This window comes from Struthio camelus, chromosome 5 (genome assembly GCF_040807025.1).
Source record: "Struthio camelus isolate bStrCam1 chromosome 5, bStrCam1.hap1, whole genome shotgun sequence".
In the NCBI taxonomy this organism is placed as follows: domain Eukaryota; kingdom Metazoa; phylum Chordata; class Aves; order Struthioniformes; family Struthionidae; genus Struthio; species Struthio camelus.
Window position 1 is genome coordinate 76,437,555 of NC_090946.1, and position 23,750 is coordinate 76,461,304.

General features: G+C 47.8%; 1 long non-coding RNA gene across 1 annotated transcript; it reads right to left on the reverse strand.

Moving 5' to 3' along the window:
- Nucleotides 1–433: 433 nt before the first annotated feature.
- LOC104141405 (uncharacterized) lies at nucleotides 434–11,361 on the reverse strand. Its single transcript, XR_011141699.1, has 4 exons — nucleotides 10,972–11,361; nucleotides 9,536–9,658; nucleotides 2,339–2,456; nucleotides 434–2,250 (listed from the first exon to the last, which is right to left on the reverse strand). It is a non-coding gene; the product is annotated as an uncharacterized lncRNA (long non-coding RNA).
- Nucleotides 11,362–23,750: the final 12,389 nt, after the last annotated feature.

Consider the following 23,750-nt stretch of genomic DNA (forward strand, 5'->3'; position numbering starts at 1 on the left):
TCTCAAAATAAGAACGAAAGCCACTTCTCACAACCTGAACGCTTACGATGACGAATAGCACTTCCCAAACAGTGCTGCCCTGTTTTTCCAGCCTTCCCACAATATCTGTGCTGTTTATGTTCTCAAATTTGCAGGTTAGCCTTGTTTTGAGCTAGACTGTTGCCTTTTTTTTTTCCTTATTAAATATAATATTACTGGATTTCACTCCGTTTCCTTCTGCCTCCTAAACCTATGCTGGCTTCTAACCATTAATATATCAGTTAGCTCTGCTCTTCGCGCTTCCTTCTCTTGCCTTTCTAGTGTTTTTTTTCCCCTCGTAGAAACGTGCCTGACAGCTGCGCTTGTATGTGCACTACACAAGACTCAGACATTGTAAGCAGGGTTACGGGAGGAATCCTAGATTAAGCACATCCATGTCAAGCAGTGGTATTTGTTCGCACTGTATAATGCTTCAGAAACAGCATCAGCCACTTCAGCATGAGAAAAGCCTTTCAAAATAAAAATTAGGTTCTCAGATACGTATCTGCCTCCAGCTGAGAGTGCATTATTATTTACTTTGCTTTAAAGTTGCAAGGGTGATAGCCGGCAACGCAAAGCCAATTCCTTCACTGCAAGCCAACAGACCTATAGGATTTTGGCCAGCTTTCCATCGGTTTGTGCATTTGTTCAGCAGTTCTGCGTTGCGAGTCACCCTCAAGTGAACAGCAGATGTATCGCTAACCGATAGTTTACAGGCTCATTAATCACATTTCCCCAGGTTATAGTGCAATCTTTGCTTTTGACCCCACTGTTGGAGCGTCATCTTTTCCTTTATATTACTCTTTGGTATTTTCGTAACATAGCTTTGGCAGCTATAAAACTTTCCCGTCCTAGTCATCAATTTGCTGAACATCTCTCATATCATAGTACACACTTGTGAAATATATATTTACATAATCAAAGGTTAATTCCTAGACTGAAGTGAGACATTTCACTTAACCTGAAACACTATTAATAATGCTGAGTACTGTCATCAAGAAAACCTCTGAGGTTTTACTAGCATCTGTCAGATACATTCAGTCTCTATCAATAGGAGTTTTTGTTGTTTTTCTACCTTTCTTATTCCACATAAAAAGAAATGACCATCTATTCCCTAGCACCAATATGAACCTCTGGCCAAACAGTAAATTAGCATGCAAAAAGTGTCAGGGAAACAACTAGGGAAAGAATCGAATGAAGCTAAGGAAACACTGGTGACTGATTGCAGAAACAATCCTGTGAGTCATTCTGTTCTGCTCTAAAATAGCAAAGTAGATACCAGCTAAGAGATCAGTAAAAAGTGAATGCAATTACTTAAAAAATAAAAATAAAAATCTCAGTAGAGCGTGTTTTGCAAGTAGCGAGTGAGCTAGTCTCTGAAATTCCTAAGCAAAAGGCTGTTTCCTTTGGCACTGACTCCTTCGTGTTCAAAGAAACTTTCTATCTCTACCTTTACAGTAAACAACTTGCTTTTTACTCCTCGTTGTTAGACTGCTCTGCTACTTTGGGGTTCCCCTTCCACCGGGGATGGCATAATTTAACTGTAAAGTGGCTTTGAACGTCTGTATCTACACACAGATAACTTAAATGCAGCTTTGTTTCTACAAAACACATTGCACACAGTCTCTGCGTATGAGAACCCTTGTATTGCACCAGCTCTGTGTGTACGGCAACGCACTGCATAACCAAGGGGTTGGCATCGGTGACCGCAGAGCATTATTCAAAGTACCTTCCGCTCAGCTCTGTATGCATCCCGGCTTGGATCACAAATATATCTGCAATTAGTGCCTCATCTTAACATCTCAATAAGCAGTTCAAGCATTCAGAAACAAACATCAGTGGGTCTAACAGCTACTTCTAATTCATTTTATAAATAAGCAATTGAGAATTTTGCTCCAAGTGGCTGCTTGTGTAGCCCATTCCATAAATGGCGTTCTCTGCAGAATAAGGCACAATATGATACGAATGCAGCTCTTCATAATAGAGTGACTGAGAACAGCATTCTTGTACCATAAACTTCAGCCGTTTTCGTGCATCAGAGTAAGTAGTCCTATAACATGGAGCCTCCTTAAAGTATTCATAGCTCTCCCTCTCTGTCTCTAGGTGAATCTTCCTCAACAGATTGTTAATTAATACAGACCTACGGAGATAGGCTTCAGGGTCTTCCAGGAATCGGAGTTTCTGGAGAGAAAGTTTTAGGATACAAGTCCGGTCCTCGGGTAGTATCAGGTGCTAAGGAGTAAAGAACAATCAGATAGGTCTTTAGTATTGAAGAGTAAAACCAACGGAGGATGGGATCTGGAACAAGAAACCTACTCACTTTTGGACAATACTCATGGTAATCTTGATGTAAATGTTCTTCTTCTGCATATTTTCTCTTAAAGTAGGCTACTTTCGACGTCGTTAATGTATTTGGTAGGCCCCCGATCAGATCAGCTCTGCATAAAACAATAAGAAAAAAAGACTCGGTGATGCTTGCTGCCATGGTCACTGTACTGTCCCTGTGCACTGTAACGTGCACAGAGGAAGGAGGCATCCAGATGTGGGATCCGGCCTGCAGTGTGGTGGGCAGGATTACTGCTGCAAGTGCTGCGCCTGCACTCACTGCCTGCGGTCCTCATCCCTTCACCCCAGAAAAGATTTGAGAGGCCAGCACATGTGAAGATGCTTCCAACCCACAGCAAGCCCTGCTCCAGAGAGGTGGCCATCAGCAGCGGCAATTTGCTGCTGGCAGGCAGTGTCGGGCAGGAGGGACCCCAGGACTTCAGTCCTACAGATAGAGCTGAGCCCCCAGCCAGCCTCAGCTGTGCCAGCCAGGGCAAGGAAGTGCCCGAGCTGGGAAGTCTCCAATCGACTGCAGGAGGGATCAGGAAGGGATAGCCCAAGCACAAGAACAAAGGAGTCCTCAGCCACCTTGAAGTGCATGTAGGAGGACTGGGGCAACAGACGGGTTTTTGATTTCTGCACATCCATATAGAGACACACACACACACGCGCGCGCACACACACACACACACACCTGTGGCTTCACTGGCAAGCAAATACAGAGTATATTCACTAGATGGTAGTGTTGTCCCAGAGAAGCAGCAGCGCCCCAGGTAGCTGTCAGCAGTGAAAGAGCTGGTTTGATCTCTGGGTTGCTTCAGCTTTTAAGTAAGGGCACAAAAGGCTGTGGCTCAGTTCTTCAGCAAAGAGAAGGGACTTCACTTTTGTCCTGTAATATGACTTCAGAAGGGATTACAGATGGGAGGTGAAATGAAGCATTTCCGAGGAACAGGGTTTAGGCGTTTGCTCACCTGGAGAGGAGCCCTGTAGAGGGTCAGGGCTCTCTACACAGCACCAGCTGGGACTTGTTTTCTCCTCTGAGCTCACCCATCTCTATGGAGAGGTGATCCTGTGCATCTTAATGAGATCCATAACTTTGGTAATATTCAGTCTCATGAATGCCAGGTCCCTGTGAGAGTCCTGAGGTGCTTGTACAGACCTGCCTTTGAGCTCTGACTCAAAAGACAGCAGGCAACAATACCAGCTTGGTCCCAGCAGCCAGTCTGCACCATGTGATGTGCACAGCCCAATCCAGTATTGACTGCATGTGAGCAGAAGTCATGCTGTCAACATCAGTGGGAAGTGGATGGACTAACTACACTAACCCAGACTACCCCTACTCCATGCTTGCCCAGAGTCGAGAAGAAGTATGAAGGGGGAAAGGTGGCTTTATGTTATCTCCATGTCTCCTCCATCCCAGAAGAATGAGAAACAGCCATAACTTGACCCCAAGAGTGGCTGTGCCTGCCAACATCACAACAAGCATAGGAGAATCACAGTCATACTCCACCATGGCTTTTATGCAAGGGGTTCCCAGAGAGGGTGTGCCAGAGGCCTCTCCTATGGTAGGAGGAGGTAGGTTCAAAATTTAAAAAATATAGGACGTCCAGAATAGGATCACGCTCTGTTTTCGCTTTACTATTCTGTAGACATTACTGGGAGGTGTGTGCATTTGCACGCGTCATAATCACCTCCTAAACTCTCTCTGTTGTAAGGACTTTCTGTGGTTTGCTTTTAAACATGCTATTCTTTAAAACATACTATTCCGACTTTTAAAGGCTGTCCAGTAAAAGAAAGCGCCCAGAGCCACTTTTTAGAATACCGCAAAGTCAGGTCTTAGGGGATAAATTTTCTTCCCCAAAACTCAGGTCTCTGGATTGGGGCATTTAAAACTTAGACTTTGTGAGGAAACAAAGGAGTTGGCTCATGACTGGTTCTTTACGACAATAGTAAAGCCAAAAAGCATTACGTAAGTAGAACACTAACGTCATGTTACTGGAAGGATCCTGCCATGGGCTTAGGGGAGCTCCTTGAGTCTTAGCTGCAGGTTGAAGTGAAAAGATATTCACATTGCTATTGCAAGGGCTGGTAGCATCTCTCCTTCACTGGAAGGAAGGAATAATGTGCTCTATTTTCCTTCCTCTAAACCAAAAACCTACAAAAAGTGGTCAAAGACGACAGCCCTTCAAAAGAGATTTTTCTTTTGTTTTCTCCCTGAATTTTGAGTCTGTGAGGATGGAAGGTTCCAATAAAGGAAGTTACAGTCCTGGCCAGAAAACCCTTGACTGATGGGTTAACAACTCATTTGGAGTGAAGTCCCACAGTCCTACCCCGGGACCTGGCCCTTCAATGATCACACAAAATAGCACCATTTACCTGGAAGGGGTCAGAGACCTGCACACTCCTGCAAAGAGTCAGCATGACATTTTAGTCAACTTGGGTCACTGCACACACCAGAGCGCCTCCCACCACCAACCTCAGCTCTTGGTGCAAACTGCATGACTGTGGTCTTCCTGGCACTGTCAGTGTTGAATAGCTGCAAACACTGCTTAAAATTCACACGGAACAACCTTCACTGCAAGCAGATTTTATCCTAATGCTTAAATTACATGGGAGAATGAACATCCTGGACGTTTACCTATTCCTATGTCAGGTTCTTCTATGTTAAATTCCACTGCTGTGTCATCTGGGCGCAGTCACCAATGCATTTACCCTCCCAGTGCCTTGGGACAGGAGGAGAATGCTACAATTTTTCTCAGACTGCTCTTAGGAGGGCAGCGGTAGAGGAAGATGAAGTGACTGTCCCGCAGCCACGCAAGCCATCAGTGGCGGGAAAGGAACCAAACCAAGTTTACAGGCTGATGAGCCAACCTTGGGCCCATCCTTCCTCTTCAAACCAAACCTTGAAATGCTAAAACTTGCTCACTGATAGTTTTCGGTGAAAAGGCTGGAAGCACAGACCCAGCTCTGCACATGTGCATTTCAAGCAGAGAGTTAGCCCCAGTAGAAAGAGAAGATAGAAAACCACAGCGTGCAAAGCGCCAAGAGCTCAGTCCATCAGCTCGATGGAGTCACAAGACAGCTCTGGGCAAACCCTTCCTTTGCTGCTCCTGGAGGCCGGAATTCCTCTCCCTGACCCGGCGGGTGACAGCTGGACGTTCAGCACCCCTCGAGCACAGGCGGTATTTTCCATGTATTTCTTGCCTTAGAATGAAGGTGCTGGAAAAATACCAGCAAACATCTTGAAGGGGCTATGCCAAGATGTAGATGATCAGATGAAGCTTCCAGGGACACAAATTCCTCCAAGCAGTATTGTCGTGCGTCATTACGGCAGAGAATAACCTGGGGGCCTCCTGCTTAATGCTGCCCTGCTCCCAGCATACGTGCTTGGGGATTTGGCTGCTGGGGTTTCCACAGAGCTCTGCTTCTCTGTGCCTTGGTGCCTGGTGTAACTGGTGAGGAGAGGTGGCTGAGGTGGCTGCCTTTAGAGACTTTAGAGACAAGGAAAGCAGCTGCTGGAAGGCTGATGCACAGCTCCTGGAAGGGAGGGGTGAATTTTAGCACATGCCACAGGATGGAGGATGCTTCTTGCCAGCAGAAGCTGGTGGAAAGTACTGTATCTTGCAGATGGACAGGTATGACCATCCTGTGGGGCCTTCATTTACCATCCAGCTGGCACTGTCTCTCTGCCAGCTGAGTCTATGGGGATACTACAGTCATTCTAGCACAGCAGCAGCACCAGCCTGGGACATAACGCGAGGGAACTAAGTGATCTGTCGTATTTCAAGTTCTAAAGAACCGCTCAGCATTAAACTGGCAATAATTTGCTTTAGTAACAAAGAGGAAAAACAATCTGCAACTGAACACCTAAAGCACCTCTGTTCTGTAAGGCTGATTTAAAAGTATGTGTGTTCCCACTTGTAGGTGGAAGGCTACATGCAAAGACTAAAGTAGCCATGAGCTGCTCTGCACTGCACTAGCTGTTTGCAAGTTCCAGTAATACCAATTCTGCAGGGCCCAGGGCACCCCTTCCCCATCCCATCAACTTCTTCGCCCTTGCTCCCGGGAGGGATGGGATGCTGGTGCATGCCTGGAGGAATAGGACAAGAAAATGGACCTAAAGCAAGCAAGTCCCGTTGCACAACTGTTTCATGGTAGCTCAAAGTTTGCTCTTGCGCTCAGTGAATCTGCCACACCACCACCATCGACCTCATGGTCATCGTCATCTTTTGTGGCTGCAGGTGATGTCCGTGTATCCCTCCGTAAGTGCAAGGGAATGAGCACATGAACTGCATCCTTGCACAGTGTCCTGGACACCAGCGCCGGTGGAAAAAACCAGGAATGAATATCGAGGGGCACCTGCATCTCCCAAAAATGATACTGTGGCTGCCTTTGTCCAATGCTAGTAGAATAATGGCCCATGGGATGAGGTGGGTCAGGAAATGGCAATGAGGAAAAAACACAGAGTGAGACTGAAGAAAGGATCACTGACTTATGGGAAAGGAAGTCCAGCTCACAATGCTTTCATTGCCTGTTTCAGGCTGTGGGAGGTCTATGGCTCTTCTTGCCACTTCCATGCTTCAAAGTCCCATAAAGGCAAAAGCAACCAAGAGTCACCGCCTGCCCTCCCATGGTGAGGAGCAGGCTGGGGGTCTGCCCACAAAGAGCAGTGCGTGCTTTTCCTAGCGGGCTAGGATCCTCCTCCCCAAAATGATGACAGTCTCTGCTGGAGATGACTTCCCAGGGGTCCCATCACTCCACACCAGGACAGAAAGAAAACAGACACGAGAGGGCACGGTCCCGCAGTGCCACCACGCTCAGGGACATTGGCGCAGACAAAACACAGATAGGGAACACTGGCGCTGCCACACGTGCTGGCATCCCCCAGCCCTCTCCCTGTCATGCAGCCTCCAGGAGCAAAGGCAAAGAGGGCCACTTCTTCCTGCTGGAGGCTTGCAGCATCCAAGCCTTTCTCTAATACTTACCTTGAACGTCAGAGCTGGCTGGCTCTGTGCTTGCCTCAGGGCTGCTTGGACGAGGTTACATGCACATAAAGCGGTAGTAATGCCGCAGTGAATCAGACCCTCAGTGTTTTGTTTAAATATAAACATATTGAATCAGTGCTTTTTTGTGTAGAAGGCTATTCTTGCGAGCCAAGTGTTTTGACAGTTACATCAAGGTGGTATGAGTCACTGCCTCTGCCTCAGCCGAGCGAAGAGACAGATATATCTTAATCACGTTACACTTCTTCAGCGCTACCCCACAATTCAAGGCACAGGGCCAAATTTCCCCTCTGGCTCTAACAGGTGCAGCTCTGGGATCCTGAGTCCCGACGTTTGTCCTTCCAGCCTGGGCGAACCTCAGCCAAGTGCATTCAGCAAACCTTCAAAGTCACCTGCTATTCACCGAGGACTCGGTAAAGTTTGCAGCAGCGCTGCCAGGTCTCGGGAGCGAACGCTCAGCTGGCGGCGGCTCACGCCGGCGCTCTGTTTACAGCCGGCTGTGCATGCCTGCTCTGAATGCGCGGCACATAGGAGCCCGCCGCCTCTAGCTGCCATTAACACTAATGGAAGTTTGCAACATAAATCCCTCGTGCGTCAGCGAGAGACCGGGCGCCTCTGTCTCGAGCCTGGATCTTTCAAATGCAGCTTCGCAAGGTTTTTAATTGTTATCTTCAGAAATGAAAAACGTGCCTCTTTCTATTCACTTCTCCAGTAATAGTAATAGCCCTATATGGGGCGGTGTCCACAGAGTTATTAGGCGTGTTTGGTCAGAGGGTTATCTTATCTAAATTGGTTTGGAAATAGATTTATAACATGGCAACTTTGCACTGTAGTTGCAAGAAATACTCTTCATCTGGCCCCTGTGCGCCTAACGTCACCCCGGGGACAGGACATGCTCCTTGGCACGAATTAGTGCCGGGCAATGTCGACAGCGCTGCAAGCTAGATCAGACAGGAGGCAAGCCGCGTTTAACAAATGACTGACCTGCCAGGAAAAAAAAAACAAAGCTTGTGCTTTTCCACGGAGGGCACGGGAGAGGGCTCTGCAAGCCCTGGGGCTTTACGCTGGCTCTGCCCCCTGACTTCGTATGTGAGACCTTGGGAGAGTTACTGCACCTGCCTGGGTCCCTGCGCTGCGCTGCAACGGGGGGGCTTGCACGGGCCGGGACCACCGGCTCATTGATGCAGGCGTCTGCAGGTGGTAAACACAGAGGCTGGCGGACCCAGGCAGCCCGCCCTACACCGCGCGCGGAGGACGCTCGGCGAAACGCATCCGGGCCCTGCGGGGATTCCTATCGCAGGCCGAGGAAGGATGATCAATACGCGTGCAAGCTAAAGATGGCCGAGACGAGAATCGTTTCCAAGCCTCTCTTGCATGCGCTAATAGAAAACCCTCAGCTTCTAAGCACATAGAAATTGGCATTTATTATCAGCCGGAGATGTGACTTTGTCATGGCAGAAAATACCATAACGTCCTTGTGACTGCTGTCAAACTGCAATGAAAAATTCCTCGGTCTGTAACCTTAGCGGCACTAGCAATTAAGGAGTGCCGGGCTGAAATCTTCCTCTGCTTTCACACGCTACTCTGTCGAGTTTCCCATCTTCCAGGGGCAGCAAAAGCAGCTGGTCCCCCTATGGGATTCCCGTTGGATAATGCAAAGCTACCCAACCACAGGCAGACGCACATGTGGACGGGAAACACACGCTAGCCCTAGGATTTCCCACCTCCCGGCCATCGGTTGCAGTCAGCTTATAGGGACAGACTTCCCGTTCCCGGCTCAGGCAAGGAAAGCTCCCTTTACTTTACCCGAGCAAAGGCAGGGAGCCCCAGCCGTGCCAGAAGGGCTGCCTTTGCGCTTGCAATCTGCCTTTTTTATCGTCTGCTAATCGCTTTGGAGATCTCCCTAATTCATCTCTGGGAAAGTGTGTGCGCGCCAGCACCTGAATACCTCTCGTGAGCGTATGAAGACACAAGGCGCGATGACAGAGTGACTGTTTCTGTCTTATTCCTTGCAGTCCCACTGCCTTCGTTCTTCTGACTAACAGGATGCCTAGAGCTTGGGCCACATACAGCAAAGAAATGAAATAAAATCGTATTTCCAGCTTCATCCCCTTTCAACATTAATCCAAGTAATTTCCCTTACCCTGAAGGAGAGCCCACCGGCTGGAGTCTGCAAACATGTTAGTTACCTGTGGATGTTGAGTCAATCTGCAAAGGGTCTTTCTGGGATAATTTCAGCAATTCCAGTAAGATTTCCTCCTTGCACGGGCTCAGCTAGCATTTCTGGCAGCACAGCACTGCTGAAGTGTTACCTGCCGTTGTGGATCAAGGAGAAACACACATGGCTCAGGTGGGAAAGACCGCACATGCACGGCAAGCAGGCAAGACTGCAGGAGAGGAGACTGGTACTTCAGCAGACCCACAGAGTTTAATAACAGGGAAAAGAGACTTCTGGAGTCATATCCAGGTCTCTAACTTCAACCTTACTTTCTGGACTCCCTTTCAAACATCAGAAAAGTAAAATACAACGTTAAGAAAAATCAGTGTCAGTCTCTCAGCGGTACATCTGTCATCCCCTCAGAGCAAATGCTGCAAAAATACAGCTTGCTCCTCTAAATATCCAGAAGTTTCCTGAGCTAGAACGTGACTACAGCTCTGAACACATGCTCTTTTATCCACTAGCTCTTGCCAGCAGCCTCTGAGGGCAGCTAAAGGGGTACAATTCAGAGCACAGCATTATTTCGAGCAGCAGCATTAATTTCCGGTGATACACACACACAGGCACCCACACCGCGTGTCGAGCAACACAGGTCTGGGGGAAGCCAGACGACCGTTCCTGTTTAACAGAATTACTGCCGCGTGCACGTCTCAGTGTTTGCGTTATGTGTGGTACAGTCTCCAGGCTGCAAATAGATGCAGCGGTATCCAGCTAATGCCGCGCATGCTGGGGCCGGGGGGGTGCGTGCGAGGGGAGTATTTTGCGTGCTGTAGTAGGAATACTTCTCACTCCGGGGAAAAACGCTAGCAAAGGCATGTGTGCCTACGCTGCACTTTCGTAGGGCTGTGCACAGACCTTCACGCTTGTAACGTGTATGAATGAAAAAAGCCAGGTCTAAATCCTGCAAGAGGGAGAGGAAGAAAGAGACAGCGTGTGTGTGTCTCTCAGCTATAAGACATCTATATTTAGACAGTTGTCTCATCCTGGAGGATGATACTTGGCTAACAGGCAGGAACTCATCGAAAGAGTAGCTATGATTACTTTTCAGAGTTCGGCTTTGACCGTAAACAAGATGGCTCTGATTAAAGCGACCTTTCTCGGAGCATGATCCAGCCAGACGGAGCAGCAGGCATCCCTGTCCACAGCCCATGTCTTTGCGGGATGAGTTACAAGCCGTCCCCTCGGCTACTCGCCCTCGTTCATGATGCAGCAAAGCCGCGGAGGATGCCGCGGGGTTGCAAACAGCCCCCAAAAAACTTCCTCTGTGCAAACAAACACCTGCTAACTCCTCAGGGAGATCCCGTGAGCAAAGCCCGAAGCCCGTTCAGCACCCAGCAAAACCCCTGGCTCGCCAGCACGACCCCTTTGGCTGCCGCTCCCCACCGCGCGCGGTTGAAAGGCACTCACCGAGCGAGCCAAGCCGCGGCCAGGGAGCGCGAGCCGGCGGGAGGGCTGCTCTCCTCCGCTCACCCCAGCGTGCCGAGGCCACCGTCCCTTGGCGCCCGAAGCCGTCCGGCGCTCCTCAGCGTGCCCCGCGCGATGGTGGCGGCTGCAGCTCCGGCAGGTCCCTCCAGCCACTGAGGAGCTCATCACCTCCTGGCCGAGGAGAAGCCGGAGGTGGGTGGCCAGATGTTCGCCGCCCGGATTGGTCCAGCGGGAGCAGATGTTGGCCGGTTGCTAGGAGGGTTGCTAGGAGGCAGTGACGCTCTCCCCATCTCGGGAGCCACTCGAAGGGAGGTTGAGTTTCCTGCGGGGAGGCTGGCGCGGAGGGGAGGGAAGCCGTCCTGGGCTGGGCGTGCTCCGGCGTCGCACGGGAAAGGGGTCGGGGCTGCGTCCCCTGCGCCGGGGACGGGGCGCGCAGGACGTGCCCGCGGTTGCACAGCCTGCGGGGAATGCCACCAGGCATGAGCATCAGCCAGATGATGGAGAAGGTTTCGGAGCTGAGACGGTGGTGAGGAGACACCCAGGACATCCCGATAGGGATATGACATGCCTAGAGCCAGGAGGAGACAGGACTGCCCCGCGCCCCGGAGAGGGGGAGAGAGGTCAGAAGGGGGACGGGAAAGAGGGAATTCATAAAACCAGCCATCACCTTGGCACGTTTAAGGAAGCACTGCACGGCAGGCACAGGGGAAGAGCCGAGGGGTGCAGGCTGTTTGCTGAAGCACTTTCAGGGGGAGACCAGGAGAAACATAACCCAGTGTCTGAAAGGACCTGAGGGAGTTGCAGCTTGGATTTCAGACTGCTGGCATTAAGAGCTGGAGTGAAGCTCTTTTGCTGTCTCTGTGGGTCATGCTTTTCTCCTTCCTCCCCTCACAACTCACCTCGCTCCCTCCTTCCCCAAACACCCACCACCCCCTCTGAACACACTGGCCATCCTCAGAGCCTTTGGGATGCTCCACCATGACGCCCGGCATCTCTCTGGCTGTGGCACATATCCCCCTGCCCCCTGAAAGGCACCGCAGCGCACTCAGATCCCACCAGGACGGGAGCTGACGGGCAGCAAGGCTGGAGTCTCCGTGAGAAAGTGAGTGGAAACAGGGATTGCTGCAGAATTAGATGTCATCCAGCAAAACAGCCCAAACGTCCCCTTCTCCCAAGCAGCAGCTCAGTGTGGGGTGGGATGACCTTGTCATCTCAGCCCTGCAGAGGGATCCTACTGCTGAGCTCCTTCTGGCTATAGATAGGATATCACGCTCAGACTACCCTCATTACCACAGGTCCAGCCTGAAAAAGCTCAGAAAAAATTTAAAAGGAGTAAGTAAAATCTTACCTGCATAAGGCAGCATGCCCCAGGAAGGTTTTTCCTATCCCAAAGATCCTAACTCTGTAGGTAGATGCTGGCGGAGAGGATATCACAAAAAAAGCAGAATGTTTTTAAACCAGCCATGTGTAGGGCTCTTGCCTGGAAGAAGTATTCAACTCCCAGACTTTTTCAAAAGGGGCCATACATCTTTCTGGCACACCAGAGCCCGTGCTGTTGGTGGCCCTGGAGCTAACAGGGCAATGCTGGCTAACCTCACCCCAGCACCTGCCTGGGCTCAGCTCAGCACCTTTCTCTCAGAGAAAACCTCCTTAGACAACAAATTTTCCCCTGTGCCTCCCAGCTATGTCTGTGTCCACACACCTGCAATGGCCACAGATGCCACAGCTGCTCTCCGCAGCTCCATGCTCACGCCATAGCCACCCTCATCTCAGCAGCAGGTCACTCTGTCCCATGCCCCATCCTGTTATTGGAGGTGACTCAAAGGCTCAGCCAGTGCCAAAAATGACGCAGGGTGCTAGGGGTTACATTCGTTTCACCAGCAAGCTGAAGCTCCTGGAGCTCTCTCCAGTGATCTAGACGACAGGTGCCCTGGGCACGTCATATCTGTGCATGTCACTGCTGTCCCAGGAGGATACACAAAGTTCTCCTACCTCTGGTGGCCCCATGGTCTCCGTGAAGGTCCTGCACAGCAGGACACTGCTCTCTTACACAGTGGGAATGGAGGTGTACTTCATTTGACACTCACCTGATTGACAAGTCGTCCAAACTTTACCAAACTGAGCCTCGGCAGGCCCAGTTCTCAGCTGATAAAGGTCAGCATAGCAGTCTCAAGCCAGTCAGTGTACTGACTCCAAGTATCTGGTTGTAGTTGGTACTAAGTATACACTGACACGCATGTGCATACACACGTCTCCTCTGGTCTTTTTGCATTGAGAAAAGATCAGACAGGACCATATACTTATTTTAAATTATTATTTCTGAAGCTCTGCTTTTATTGAAAAGGCAAACTATCTCAAACTAATTTCAAATTTGAATTTTCTAGGACAATAGGAAGGCACTGGAATTTAATTGATTTTGATTACCTGCTTATTATTATGCTGCCAGTAGCAATAGTTTAGGTTGGTGTAATTTTAAATTTACTGTGAGACGTATCCGACATTTCTCTGCTACTGAATAGAGGACTTCAGTGATTCTTCAGCTCTTCACAAAGATGACATAATTAATTCAGCAATATCACTTCTGCATTAGGAGATAGAAAAGGGAGACACAGAAGAACCTACTCTGCATCTGAGAGCTGAATGAACAACAGACTGAGTTATTCTGGTGTTCCTGAAATTGATTGTATTTTTTTTTAATATTCAATATAATTTCTGCTGCAAAGACACGTCTTCCCCTCTCATGTCAGCAGACAAGCAAGACTTATTACCTGGCAATAATTTACAGCCAAAAGGTCAGCTAATCTTTCCCCAGCTGGCTCCAAGAAGCACTTCCATCTCCTGCTCAGCTTGGAGCACATTTGTCTGAAATCCAGCTCTAGCTGCTTTGCTTTGTCCCCTGTCTGAAGGGGCAGAGAAGGCAGGGAAACAGATCCCCTGCTAATATAACTCAGCATTGTTTCACCAGCTTGAAGAGAACTCCGCCAATTCACATTAGCCACGTCCATGCCTATAGAAACCTGCAGGTTTTCACCACAGCCCGCTCGGATGGGGCGCAGCGGCAGGCAACGAGGGCCCACTGCAGTTACTGATGACCGCTGGCGTCCTTGGGCCAGATTTCGCCTCTCTGCTCCATCGCAAAGGAACGTGCTCCCTATGGAGGGTGCCTTCGATGTTGAGGGTCACCTACAAGGAAAGGCATGGCACAACATGCCTCAGCAGGCTTTTAAGCATACGGGAGCTGCTGGTGGGAACCCAGGCATCCCACTTCCTACCCACCGGGTTAGCGTACAGCCCTTAGCAGCAGCTATGGCTTGTGCCGAATTCAGTGCTATCCAAACACTCGAGATCACCTACTGGCTCGAGCTCCAGCTTCAGAGAATGAGATGCTCCTCACCCCTCTTCCAGCTTAAGGGAGCCCCAGCCAAGTGGTGGCACCGACGTGGCCACAAATGCGCAGAGCATCTTGGAAACTGATGGTTCGACATGGAGGCACCAACAGGCACTTAAAGTATTGGAATATTTTGTTCAGACCAAAAATCTGTTTCAGTCCATCGCAGTAAGTGATCTGAATACCTGGTCATGCTAACGCAGACTGAAGAAAGAGGCACGGCAGATGCTCCATCCCATCCCGCCCCATCCCAATGCCATTATAACTTATTCCCTGCTCCTCCCTCTTGCCATGGCAGCATGAGAGCTCGCATCTGCTCCTGTCCCTGTGCGAAGAGGAGCTTTCCCCTCCACCGTGGACCTCAGCGCAGGCAATCACTGCCCAGCTGACGAGCATGTTGTTCCAGTGCGATGAAAATTAAATAGAAGCGAGAACTGGGACCAAAGTCTCTATTGACAGTGATATTATTTGAAAAGATAAGACCTTAAAATGTGTACTACACAAGATAAAACCTAGACAGGCAGACAGTAGGAGAGGAGGGTTTTTTTTTTTTTTCAGTCTTTTGAAAGCAAGATTGCCCAGCATAATAAATACAATAATAAATATATATTTTTAAATGGTTTGGAGCTACTGGGATTACATAAAACCAGAAGATTAGCATTTACTTTAACTGCTTCACAGACTTCGAGAAAAATCAGTTCCTTCATCTCTAAGCAGTTAAGTCTCCTCAAACCAACTGTTAAAGAAAAATGAATTAAATTAATGTGCCCTTTTGAATGTAAGCACCAAACACGCAAAAAGCATATGTATAAAAGCACCAGCACTCCCAGGCAACCTGCGTATGTGCAGTATTTCTAAACACAGTCAATGAAACCAATTGACATAAAGCCATAACCTAAAGGCATAACCACCTGCAAAAAAGTATTTTTGAAAGACAAAACGTACCTGCAACGTTTAGCCCTGCAGGGCAACGTCGGCCCTGAAACACTGAGCAGTGTCAGATGTAAGGAGTTACATCCTGGACCAGTCTTTACCCCTGTTGCTGGCCAGCCCCATTCAGCAGCCTCTGGCAGGCAGAAACCCTCGGAGGCTCTCCCAGGTGTGGGCTTGTCAGCAGCCCATCGATCCGGGTAACTCCAACGTCGATGCTCTGGTGCATGGCTCCTAACAGCTGGCCAATCCCAGAGGAACCAAGTTGTTTGGGAGGCTAATCCCGTCTACGTCTAAAATCTGGCCGCTGTGTTTCATATCGTGAAGGCATAGACAGCACAATGCACGCTCTGAAAGACCAGCTCAGTCTTTTTTTACTTCTTCTGTACTAGAACTCCCTTTTTCTGCTGTATTTCCCACTTCCTTCTGCAAGGAAGTTTTGCATTTTTAAATTTTCATTAATCTTTTCTGACCTGTTTACATTTTTAAAAAATCAATAGTTAGACTTTAGACGCAAGCTGGTTTGAGAGCAGCAAAATTAATGAACCCCTCTTCCTATACATTTGTGCTCTTTTCCCCCTATGCCCTTCCCACCACCAACCAAATTCCACCACATCCCTTTTGACATCTCCAGCTCAAGAGACAGCCCAAGAGCTGTATGCCATCATGATGGACTACCTGACCTACCAGTAGTGGTCAAACATGGCTCTTTCTGCTTCTCCCTCACTGTAAATAATATGTTAAAATATAATTGCCTTTGAGTCATTTACCCTCTTTTCAAATGTGATTGAAATTGGCCAAACTGTTCAGAAACGATGAGGGTGGGGGAGAGACTGGCAAGGAGACAGATGGTAGACAGCTCAGTTTCTTCAGCCTAAATTGAACTGATTGAGAAGTGGGAATGCTTTCATCCTTTCATCCTCTCATGAAAAATTATATCACTCCTTTGATGAAATCCAAAACTTAGCTTCCCATTTTCAGAGGCATTAAAAATGCGACTTTTCCAACTGGTCAAAATTAGGATGACATCAGGGATATTGTGGAAACAAAATACTAGTTGTTTTGCTTGGATTTCTAACTCTTTGAGGAAACAGTTTTGAATGAGGAATTAAAATGCAGCTGGAGAAAGGACAGAATAATGGGAACAATAAAACAAAACACAGCAGAGAGGCCACGGGAAGCGCGGCGAGATCCACGCTCACACGCACTTAACGGCAGGGAACACAGCAAGAACAGCAACAAGTGGGTTGCTAAGCCCCCTCGCCAGCACTATTGTATTTGGGAGGCAGCACAGTCTACCGCGCGCCTATAGAGCCCAAGTATTTTACCACTAACTTCATGGGTGGCCTTAGACAAGTCACTTGGGCCAAGCTGCGCAAATCTTGGTGCCAAAATACACGGCCCGCTCTCCGCTCCCGCAGAGTTCAATGCCGGCAGCTCCGGTTCGCCCCGTAACAAGCCACCCCAGCGACGCACTCGAGTCTGCTCGGAGCAATGAAACAAGGACCGTCGCGGTTAGCCCTGCGCTAGTAATGCAGTCTGAGAAAATCCAGCCCACTGTGATAATACCGCCAGCTCGTTTGTCACCACGAGGAGGCTGAGGACATCCCTCCCCCCTCCCCCGCAAGGACATGGCGAGGGCTTTGGAACAGCAAAGCGAGTGCAGTGTTCCCAGCGGTGCCCAAGTCTCTTAGAGTAATTGCTGCTATCCCTCAGCGTCTGATTTATACAGGAGAAATGACTTGGAGTTGAGTGGGGAATTGAGGAGGATGGGAGGTGGGCTCCGGCACGTGCTGCGGGCTGAGCGATTTTCCAATGGACTTCAGAAGAATGCACAGGGAATAACAATGTTATCAACAAGCCGGTCACGTGCGGCATCATCCGAACGGTGCCCTTGGCATCCCTGTACCGGGGCTGCCTGAAGCACACACACACATACACCACGCATGCATGCACACACACGCTACCGGCCTGTATTTCAGCCTACTGGAATAAACAGGTCAGATTGCAAGAGGGAAAAGCGTTCCCTGTTATCAACTCCAGACCCCACCACCACAGCACCCTGCCATGGTCCCAAATCCAGGAACAACCCACAAACTGCAAATGGGGGCTTGCAAATGCCCCCTTTGCTCTGTTGGTGCTGACATCCAGAGCAGCTCTTGGCTAGAGCTGGCTGCACCCCTGAGAAAATACACAAGTTTTCCCTCTACAGGAATTGTTGCTGTTGATGTCTCATTTCATGACAAATTTCACCAGCACTTTCCTCGTTCCCTTTCCCTCTCATCCTGGGCCTGGGGCAGGTCATCTCACCAACATTAGCCCCTAGCAAACACATTTTTCATCACAAATCTGCACCAAGTAGGGTAAGTTTTTCTGCCCTCCCTCCTCCTTCGAGCCTCCCAGTGTATCCCACTTCCCCGCGCTCTTTCCGATGAGGAGCTCAGAGCTGGTTGTGTTTAAATCCATGCCTTGGGCTCATACTGATTGCTCTTGCTGAGGCTTCCAGAGCCTGAAACTACCAGCTGCTGCCAGAAAAAGAAACTCTATTTCTAGGCTGGTCTTGGAAAGCCAGCCCTGCAGATTCAAGCAGGAATTCAGAAACCATTTCTCATATCTGTAAATCACCAGTCTCTCAGATATGGTAGTGCTATTCTGAAAGGAGTAAGTTACCCACAGTTCAAAACCATGGTGAATTTGAATGTTTTACCTTTTGTCTTTCGCTGTCTTAATGCAAGTATTACAACGCCTACCTGACAGAAGAACGCTACACACATATAAATACATTAAGACCAAAGGTACACGCCAGCATTAATGGCCCACAGGATAGTCAGGCCACTCAACAGTGCGACGTGAACAGCATCGTGTTAGCCTAACTTCAGCTTTCCACATCAAATGACCAGGTATTCACTGACAGCCCAGATAACAGGGAACAGCCCTCATTGGAAAGCCAAGGGCGTTTCAGCCCCTGCTTCTGTTTCCCAAGCAAGATACATCTGCTGCAAAGCCCTACGGCCACACCGGTGGGTATCTGAGCACCTCTCAGCACAACACACGCATGTTCAGGACATGAACACCTACGCACAGAGCTGGTGTCTACCCACAGGAGATATAGCAGTGACAACTACACCTACACATAGCTGGTTGAAATGTGGTATACTGTGGGGGGGAGGAACCTCTTCCTTCCTGCAGCACAGCCAGAAGCCTCTGCCAGGTTCGGCAGTGCCCCTCTTTCAGCACGGACGGACAGCAGGATGAAGCGGGGGTGATATTTCCCACTCCTCGCAGTTATGCATTATGCACTGGACACCTGCATCTTTGTTCTGAACAAAACAAATCCATCTCTCCTAGATGCATATTCACTCGATTCTGCCACAATAGGAACAAAAATGAAGATACGCTGTTTTTGCATGTCTGCATGAGCCATCTGCTTCCATTTTATTGATAAAAAACCAGTAACAACATCATTCACCATAACAAAATAAGACTATTCTAAGGTGTGGATGGTTATATGCACGTATGGATAATTTCAGCACAGAACTCTGCAGAAGCTGGGTTTAATGCTTTTTTCCAGTCAGATATCATCTAGACATTAGTATTCCTAACACAGCATATAATTAGCAAGAGGCAATATATTGTATGATCATGAACGTTAGCACTTAAGTAGAATAAAAATATTTCATTGTCAAGTACATGAAAGGCTAAGAATAAACCCATATCACTCTTCTTGTTGAATATCCAAACATCTTTTCATCATATTTTTTATCTTTATATTTTTATCACAGTTTTGTACTTCAGATCTCTCTTTCAGTCATGCACACAGCAAGTAAAATGGTGATCGTACCATTCCAGTAGCCTTACCAGTCAATACCAGTCATTTATTAACTAGATAGAAGGTACAATTTTCAGTGCAATCTTTGAACTTTACAAAAGTGAAAATGGTATATGAATTTATTTCTTATAATATTCACAGTAGGAACAATTTCCCTTTTGTAGACATGTTTATTGTAAAAATAATTCAGCAATAAATTCAAGCTCTACAAGACTTGATTTTACGTAGACAGAAGTTAGAGATCTGACATTTTTATTGTTTGCATTGGCATTATTTAAAGCAATCAGTTTATAGATATATTGTGCATTACTCTTGATGCATCCTCAGCCAAAGACAGGTCTCTGAATTACTCAGAATGCCAATCAGCTTGCTACCTGCTTGTGGTCTGTGTTGAGGACATGACAGCAATGAAAGAAAAAAATTTTCGAGGCTCATTATTCTTCTCTGCACCCGGAGATGCCCTAAGTGGGCTGACAATACTGCCCTGTAAAAACGCACACCGCCAACTAGGCACGTTCACCCAAAAGCCGGTGGAGGTGAAGCCCTGTAACATATCGTCCCAGGGTGAGTCAAGCACCGCACAGAAAAAAACAAGAGAGAGTGCACAAACACACACATCAGCCAGTGCATCTCCAGCATCCAGCTGTAAATGTAACTATGAAACAATAAAATCCTACACCTGCCAGAAACAGTATACTGTTCCAATATAGAAATAGGCCAATATGCCCCCAAAATAACTTATTATATACAGTATATTCAAACCAACAGTCAAATATACATTGAAGTGTCCTTCATGCAAATGCCTGGGGGCACTCTACCATAAAAAACATTTTTGTATATACGTATATCAATGCAACACAGTATTTGAATGCTAAGTCTACCGAACGATTACTTCTTCATGATTTCTCTTTGTGAGGAACAGGAGGCAAAATTTTCTACTGAGATGATTCCACTAAGTCAATGAAGTTCCAGTAGAGGTTGCAGCCTAGCAAAAGACACAGCAGTGACAGCAGAGGCTTACGGGAAGGATGTGGTACTGGTCTATTTGGAAAACTTGTGCTTGAGATGCCACACAGTGACAGCAAGAGATTGGAGAACAGGTTTTATCCTGAGCACCATGAACATAAAATATTGCTATCAGGCATGGACCTGACTTGGAGCAGATCTCCGCAGATATTAATGAAAGGATATGGGAGAAGTGATGGTGGAGACAGTTTGAGCTGAAAAGCACCTGGAAAGTGTTAACAAGACACAACTGGGATGAGGATAGCTGGCAAAATTAAGTATATTTTTCCTTGCTGCTATTGAAGAGAAACATTTGCAATATTCTCAGGAGTTTGAGAAACAGAAAGGGAAGTATTTGGCACAATAACATGTCTTCACTGGTGTTCGAGGCTCATGCTACCGGGATTCAGGAAAGATTCAGTCCATGGAAGCCAAGGGAATAGGAAATGTGGGTCTGTGCTGGTAACAATATGAAGTATTATATTTGCTCTAAGATGCATGCAATGTTCCTCCACCAGCTCATTTCAGGACAGCAGAGTTCCTTTCTTTTTTGTCCTTTTTGCCTCTGGATCTCCTTATGCACTTAAGTACCGTGTCAAATTCATCAGGGTAACTCAGTTAAGATTCAGGTCTTGGTAAAATGTCCTGGGAGTGCCACAGTCTGCTGCAACTGCTGAAGAAAATCTCCAAAGAACTGTTTTGGAACAAGCTCTTGGCCACAATAGCAATTTGAAGCCAAATCTGTCCCTGCAGTCAGAGTCACACTTCAGGGAAGATGGCGGAGTTATACCCAATTTGCCATCCAATGCTAGGTCTCATTTGGTAGCACCGAGAGGTGCCGTTTTTGCAGCTGCTTGGAACCGCACTCACACACCTCTGTCCCAGGAGTTACAGACCCAGAAGCCTGGCCTTTCAGTTACAGTCCACAGAGGGCACTGTCCAGCTTTGAACATTGTCATGCAAAAACCTATGGCCAAGAACCAAACTTCATCTCTCATTACTCCACTCAGCCCACACCAGGTATGATGCACCTCCAGAGTATCTGGTTCTGATGCTCACCTGCTACAACTGGGAGGAAATTTGAGCCAGAATGCTACATCCTCACTTCTTAGCACCTGCAGGCTCCCCAGGAGCTGTACTTTTGTTAAGTAAGACCCAAGACACTGCTCTCCAATTTTGCAAAGTGACAAGCAATTGACAAGTCTGAATTGATCTTCCTTGTCTCTCTCTGGCTTTTAGCTCTCTGTTTCGTTAGGCTCAGCTGCCTAATCACTTACTGGATGCAATGGGGCAACTATTCAGTTCTTTGCAGTGCAAGATCATACTGATTACCATAGCCTACCCGTCTCACTGCCAGTTGGCACCCTCTTTTCATCGTTTTCATCAGTGGCAAACTGTAGGATTCAGGTTTTGTACATCCTTGTGACAAGGCAGGTCCCCAAATTTCCATGCAGGTTCCCAAGTTAGGATTGAAAATATCTGAACAATGGGCTTTTATCTGCTGTATGCAAGCATTGGGTTTCCCCTGCTCGGTGTATAAAAACCTCTCTAGTGACAGAGCTTCATTTAAGATGTTCAGCTCTGCAGCCAGATCTCAGAATTTATCCTCGCACGAGAAACCCAGGGCAGGGAGGAACAAATCACACCTTCGGCCTTCTATTTTGGGGGACCAGCAGACAGAGCACAGCCTGCAGCTCTCCTGTTACACCCTCCTTTGTACTGCGTGGAGAAGAGAGGGATGGTAATACTAGGAGAGATGAATGGTAGCTATGAAGTTCTTTATCCAGGCTGTAGTATTGACCTGTATCTGCTTCATAAAGGTGAAAAAACATGGATAACTGTGTGGGTTGAGCAGGAACATCTTCCTGCTGCCAGCTGGCAAACAGCTTGGGGATTACAGCATGAGGATTAATAGCCTTTGTCATTTGTAACTGCAGATGCTAACCTTACTCACATGACGGACTGATCTTCTTTGGATTCTGCGCCTGTTTGCTGTTCCAGAAAGATGACCTTGGGCTGCTGTGAGAGACAAAATATTTACACATTCATTTCTTCAGGCCTACAGAGTTGGCTGCAGGAAGACACACGCTCACTCTGCATTGGGGGAAAAAAAAAAAAAAAAAAAAAAGCTGTATGACTTCAGTGGATCTGGAGCTAAGAAATCAAGCTGGGTTTCAGCTCAGGCCTGATGCCACTGAAATCAGCCGTGCTCCTCTCTGGGGCAGAGACAGAGCAAACTCACAACTGCACAGCAGCTCAAACTCACCAAGAGCCTGCCCAGCCATTGCTTGTTGCTTTCATTTCTTGCACAATAGCTTGTTAAATCTGTAGTAGCTTCCAAATAAACACCCAAATCAGCTCTTTTGAATTATCCTGTAAGTCCTTCTAAGCTTTAAGATGTCTCAGCTTCTGGCTGCTTTTATCACTAAAGATCAGCCTGAAGACAGCATCACTTTCTGGGGTAGGAGGAAGGGCTTGCTGGGTAGTGCATGCTGAAAGGAAAAACCTGCCTCATTCAAAGTGTGAGCTCTTCTACAAACCCCAACTTCTTTTTTTTTCCCCTCAAACCGTAGTTGCAAATATCACACTTAGCAAAATGGAAAGGGAATGCTCTTGCATATTAATTCCTGTTAATTCCTTTAGGCTCTATAGTCCTTTTATAGAACATGGGGCTTATGAAAAAGGGGAAAATACACAGCCGGATGTTTCCTCTATTATAACTCTGTCCACGCTGAGTTGAACGGGTGTCACTGTTTTGTAAACAGTCAGGTCTCACAGCCCACCAACAACATTCAAACTCTACAAGCAGACTAGAAAGCAGGACGGCAAGGTCTTAAAAATGAATATTAGACCTTTAAAAATGACTCCACAAGGAGCCAGCTACCCTGGAGCACTGGGATAATGCAATATGGAGGGCCTTTGCTCAGCCTTTCTGTCCACCTTTTGTGCCGAAGGGCAGGAGGCAGCTGAGAGGCAGAGGGATGAAGCGCAGCAATCATACAGATTAAAGATGATGATAAATATGGGAGTGGAAAGAAAACTCTGCAGGCATGCGAGCTCCAAGGTCATCACCGGCTTTAAACAAAGGAGAAAACGAACTGCCACCAGAGGAAACGCCTGCTCCTCTAGCAAGCCAACACCTTAGGCTTTAGGCTGGAGAAGTGATCAATAGCAGCTGGCAGCATTTGGTTCTTCGAGTTCAAGAACATCTGAAAACATTTCCGACTGAAGATCCGTCGATTATGTAAAGCACCAAGTTACTTCTCAGGAGCAGCAGCTCCTGAAAATACCTCCAAGCACTGTGCGCCCACCCTTGGGACCACACCAGCCCGGTGAGGGAAACACGGGCACTCGACAGGGGTGAAGCAGGCCACAGCAGGATCCACATAATTAAAGACGCTAGTAAAAAGGAAACCCAAACAAATCAAATCACGCATCAGACAGCCCAGAGGAAGCCTTTTCAAATGGACAGTTCAGTTAGCTACAGCTGTAGCTCAGTGGGCTAAAAGAGGTACTCGTTTCTGTGGGCATCAGTTGAAAGTCAGCATCATTACAGAGAAAATAAACATCATGAGATCATTCTGTTCTGTTGTCAATACACATTAAAAA